This window comes from Apis dorsata, unplaced genomic scaffold, assembly GCF_000469605.1.
Source record: "Apis dorsata unplaced genomic scaffold, Apis dorsata 1.3 scaffold_527, whole genome shotgun sequence".
Classification (NCBI taxonomy): Eukaryota; Metazoa; Arthropoda; class Insecta; order Hymenoptera; family Apidae; genus Apis; species Apis dorsata.
In genome coordinates, this window is record NW_006263750.1 from 1,164,378 (window position 1) to 1,170,154 (window position 5,777).

Genomic DNA, 5,777 nt, shown 5'->3' on the forward strand with positions numbered 1-5,777 from the left:
GTCGCCGTACGCTCGACCATATCGCGATGCGATCGACGATAATACGCTTAAGAAGCTCGTCGATCTACTTTCGGTTCGTGTAACGCGTTTCAAATCCCTGAGAAATTGATGGTGACTTGTTCGGTGGGATTTTGTTGTTGTCCGCGGTTTATTTCTTGTTGTACATATATACATTTCGTACGCGTTCTTATATCGATTAATTAAATATAAAAAATCAACGTTTCTGGGATAATTTTAAAGCTGCGGCATTTCACACCAAACAAAAATCAAATTTAATTTTACAAAGGATTTCAATATAAAGTGTAATTGACGAAAATTGGGAAAAATTGTTTTAGGAAATTAATTTTATTGTGCTGCAATATTTTGCTTCTAAAATTTAAATATTTTAAATATATTCATGGGATAATTTAATGGCGATGAAAGATTCGAAATTGACGGACGGATCCAAAATTTTCATTGGTGATCTATTTGGTGGGAATGCAAGCAGGAAGGAAAGGGGAAGGAAAACAGTTTAAAGGATGATCGTATGCCTGAATAACTCGCCAAAGATTTACCTAGATACAATGCAATATGGTAATAGTGCGATAATAAACATTTTAACTCGATGACAGGAGCGGTAAATAGGGGTTTCGTCTGATCAAACACGATATTCTGTAGCGGTTTCATCCTGCACTGTGTATCCCCCTGATTAGGAGATCGCTGATAAGGCGTATTGATCGCTTCGTTAGGCAACGCGGCGAACCAGCTAAGACTGTGCTTTAAACCCTTCCACACGCACGAGAGAATTGATAAACTTCCTCTTTACTACGGATAATCGCGCAATAATTATACCGATAATGATTGCCGACCGAACATATTTATCCATCTACGTGTCAATTCTCGAGTATCGGGTATTACGAATATTAGAAGCGCTGCACATTGGAAAATATCGACCCGATTGGAATTAACGTTACGCGAGTTGAACGTCGACAACGTCGTTCTTGCCAGACGCGAAGAACCACGGGAATGAAAAAAAGGGAATGAGGCTACTTTGTTGAGGCAACGAGAATATCGACACCCGCTTATCCGGCCCCGGATACGTGGTCGATAAAATCGAGACTCGTGGCCAATAACGCGCGGACCTGCGCTGCCCTATCTTTATCCGCGATCGCCACTTAAAGTCTGCCACGCGAATTTACATCCCCGCGATGTCTGAATATACCCATCGCCCTCCCCCTCACGTTCACGTTTTATTCGAACCACCGGTGTGCACGTGCACGATTTTAGTAAGCTGAAAATGAGGCTTGCCGCGATCGAAAAAAGACGTCTAAGAATCGAGGAACGCGACGATAAACTGGATAGACTTAAATATAAAAGAAAAAAAAAGAAAAAAAAAATGAATGCAGCCCCGTCTCTACCTCGTGGAAATGTTAAAAGATTGAATCGACAGGGTGGGGTGTGGAAACAAATGATGCAAAGCGTATATATATAGAGACGAATATTTTTAAACCACTTGGTGGCCGTCGAAAAGGACCATGTACGTATTGAAACACCGTAAGGATCGCGGGCGATAAAAGACGAATTAATTGTCCTCGCGAACCGGTAGGATAAAATCTTCGTAGATAATCTACGAAGAATTGGCGTGCGAGACGGCGTCGCTTCTCCCCTTTTCATCGCTGCTCGTTGAATAATATTACGAGAATGGGATCTCGCTAAGGAAAGGAGGAAGTTTTTCTCGATGGTTTCCTGTTTCCGGGGGAAGAAAGCGAGAAAGAAGGTGGAAAATAAAGCGGGAATGGAGCCGTGGTAAGGAAAGGTTCACGGCGTAACCGTGATATTATTGCTGGGAATAACGATAATAGGGATGATAATCGTATAATAGTAGGAAGCGATCCGGCATGGACAATGTGTTATTCTTCATTTAAAGGAGCCCGGCTCGCGACCAACGTTGAAAAGAAGGAATGGGTAAAAGGAGAGGGTCGGTGATCATTTAAACTGCGACGAAGAAATCGGTGGAACGAGATTGAAATGCATTCACCGCGTTTACGGCCACTTAGGCGTCCGCCCGGTTTATTCGTCAAGATCTCTTTTAAGGAGGAGGGAAGGTGGGGAAAGAAAAGGAAAGGAACGCCGAGACGTCGACGAGAGAAGGAAAATTTGCACCGACTAAATTACAGACTACCAACTTCCGTATAAATATATAAATATATAAATATGTATAGCGTATATACCGTATATATACCGTATTGTGGTTGCTCTTTACCAAGATTTACCAAAGATCTCCATCGGCTCCATCCGCTATTGTTACCCGGCGTTGATTTCTTCCTCCTCGAAGAGGTTCTTCTTTCTTCGAAGCTGAAACCGAGGGCGACGAGCAGGGACGAGTTGGTTTGATTTTCTTTTCACGCGATTTTCTTCCCTCCGTTGTGCTGGAACGGGCGCAGAACCGGAAACGGCAGTCGAGAGCACCCGAGGCGAACGAAGCGATCCGGGCAAGACACTTTCGTCGAATGATTGTAATTGCGTACGTTCCTTCGTGCGAATAACAAGCGTTTGTTATTGTTTCTTATCGTTGAGCTATGACTAAACGAAATTCGGAGAATCGTATTACGATGTTTTGTTTTCGAATTCAAAATATTTCGCGACGCGTGTATGTTTTTATATATCGCTCTTAGGTTATTACGACTTTCAATTTAATAACATACGTAATATATATAATAAACATAACGTATACACGATTGAATCGATATCCGAATTGCGTTATTTTCGATTTTTATTTAATTCGCTATATTATCCATATATACTCCATCATCGTATCAATCATTTTGACGCGTATTTTGCAATCGCATTGCCAAGAGTAATACATTACCTTGATCTTTAACAATATAATCTTTAACAACGAACCAGTATATCCCCTCCCAACGGTACGACCACTGTCACATTCACGATCACGAACACGAGCACGATCAATTCGTCGAAATTGGCCTCCATTGTCACCACACGAGCGCCTCGCTTCCGTCGTTGCCGAAATAATTCGACGTCATTGAATCGAATGGCGAAGACAATCACGGGCCACCGTTCCTTGCGCATTCCCGCGGCGAATTAGCCGCGATTTCCGAGATGGCAGGATCTGGATGGTTGGAAACTGGAACCGCGTTCTATACGAGAGAGAACCGAAGAGGAGAGGAGAATCGCGGCGGAATTACACGGGAGAAGAATGCGGCGAGAGCATGCATTACGTGGCGTGGTTTAAGGGGCCGTGTAACTAATTTGCTAAACTGGGGCAACGTCGTAATAAATACCGCTCCCGTACCGTTCCCACCAGGACCGCTCTGCGAAAGAGGAACCGCGAGGAATGCGGCTCCTCTGTTCCTCCGCCACGTGACACCGTGGCCGCGGCGTGTCGACGCCGGCTCTTCTGTAATGCGATGCAACCTCTTAAACGTTCACCGCCGCTCGATGTTTCGCCGCTTGTTCCAGTTGCTAGACCAAAGACGCGACTGGGCGCGGAGGGGACGCGGTCGATTTTCGAACAAAGAAATTTTCTAATTTGTACGCAACGGACGGCGCGGGGACAAGAGGAGTCTCTCGCCGCGAGCACCGCTTATCATCTTAGGCTCTAGCTTTTGTTGACAGACCTTGAAACCAAACACCGCTACTACAGTAACGGGAGAGTTTTGTTATTCGAGTCGGATTAGTGTACGTGACGAATTCCTCGAAAAAGAGATACGTATGACATCAGGCGTTTCCATTAACCAATCGGATTCGAGTATTCCCTCCGCGAGGCTTCTCTTTCCAGCAGTGAACGGTGGATTGCTGGTGCGAGACGGACGAATTTCCAATATGGAGGTGAGATTGCTCGTTCGTTCGGAGGATCTGATGGAAGGTGTCCGTGTGAAATCATCGAGATACCGCGAGCTCGATAATTACGATAATATTCGCATCAGTAGCGGTTAAGATTATTCAGTGAGATATAGCGGAGGGAGGGAGCCGTCCGTCGATAATTCGTAACGATAACGCCGGTTATTAAGTTAGTGAATCTGCCTGTTGCTGCTCGTCCGCTACTCGTGAACGCTATTCATCACGCGACGAAGGTTTTCGTCTCGATTAGTCCTCGAGCAAAACCTGAAAAATCGTAAAAACGGCCGACTATGTTCGACTAATCGGTGCGAATCAACGTCAACTCGCCGAGCCCGAGCCGACCACCATTCTCCACCGACTTCTTGCCGGTTCCCGTAATGGAACCAGAATCCACGAAAGAATGAGGAGCCGCCTCGAAACGAACGAAGGGGTCCTGAATGCGGCGTTTAACCGAAACCAACGAGAACACGATCCACGGTTTCGCGATCCTGAACGTGCTCTCTCTTTCTCTCTTTCTGTCTCTCTCGAAGGCGATGGGTCGAGCAAGGATCGAGAGGTGGCCAGGTGAAAAAGAAGGCCGCCGCCACCTCGTGACGCCGCGCCGGTGCATGGCCACAAAAGAGAAGCCGCGAGCGGAATGGAATGGAACGGAATGCCAGCGGCGTGTGAATTACATTCCTGACACGAGCTAAGCACAACCCGACATCCCATAGACCCACCTCTTACCGAACTTCTTCTTCCCTTCCGCCCTAAACACGTTCGAACTTTCTTCGTTGCCTCGGTGTTGGTCGAAAGGTGGATGGCTCGTGACGCGACGATCTCGCCTCGATCAACGACTTTTTGCCCGCTCTCCCATCGAATGGCGGCCCATTTCGCGTACCTGTTCGCGATCTGTTCAAATTTGAATTTCTTTTTTCCAAGTGGATCGACGCAGTGGAGGGTAAGTTTAGATTTGACAAATTGGAATACAGGAAATCGAGAATCGTTTAAATATTTACTCAAATATTTACCATTATAAACTATACAAGTGTACAAGTGTTCAATTTATTTCTGAACATTATTCATATATTCCTTTCCCGTTTATATTTCTTGCATGACCACTCGAATGGCCGAACGTGTGTAGATAATTCACTTCGTGGCTATTACGAAGTCCGACTATTGCTATCAAGGAAACATTGTAAGGCTCCATTACAACGGAGAAACGAGTTTCCTCCAACGCGTCGAATCAATAACAAATCCCATTTAAAGATAGTATCTAATAAGCGAGCAGACACGTTCGAAGACACTCCTCGTGACCAATGATCGAAGAACCTGGTCAACATATTCGAAATACGCGTGGCAGTAATTGAAAAGATCGTTTCGCGCCGACCATAATAACGAAACAACTGAAACCGTTTTTATAGGGTTGTAAACATGTCCAGGTTGTTAAGTAACGTTAAAGCAACGTCTGGTGTCGAGAATGGCGGACCGTGTAACGCGTTCCACGGCCGATAATGAATAGTCGAGGCAGGGATCGACGCACGCCGTATGAACGATAGCACGACGTTTCGACGTGTACCCGTGTACGCGTTTCGCCGCGAATCTGACGATTTTCTGGCCGGTGTTATTGGTAGCCCAACGTCAGCCATCGATAATTGCCAATCATTCGTAACAACCGCTAGAAAATATATTCGTATGGACGTTGGTGCACTGTGCCAGTCGGCCAACAGGCCGGTTGTGTACACACGATATCGTCGTTCGTTTCGCCGATCGGTTTCCACCGGTGGTGGCTCTTCGTAGTCGGCGCACACACCCGCCGAACTACAATGTACTTTCGGTTCAATACCTGTCACCGATTCATACCGTGTAATAGAATTTTTCAAGCGCGCCTTCGCTCGTTCCAATCCTTCGCCGCCCTGAGAAGCGACAATATCCGTTCAACGTATCGATTACCTTCC

At 45.9% G+C, this 5,777-nt stretch overlaps 1 protein-coding gene across 3 annotated transcripts in view; it reads right to left on the reverse strand.

The window, feature by feature from the left end:
- Positions 1-3,480, reverse strand: part of LOC102670773 (SAGA-associated factor 29) — a 93,275-nt gene extending 89,795 nt beyond the window's left edge. The window contains exon 1 of one of the 3 annotated variants that reach the window (XM_031512918.1): positions 3,282-3,480. The gene's annotated coding sequence lies outside the window, so the exon portion shown is untranslated. Of the gene's footprint in view, positions 1-2,242; positions 2,678-3,281 lie in introns of those variants that run through there. The other 2 variants (XM_031512917.1, XM_031512919.1) reach the window with 2 other exon arrangements.
- Positions 3,481-5,777: the final 2,297 nt, after the last annotated feature.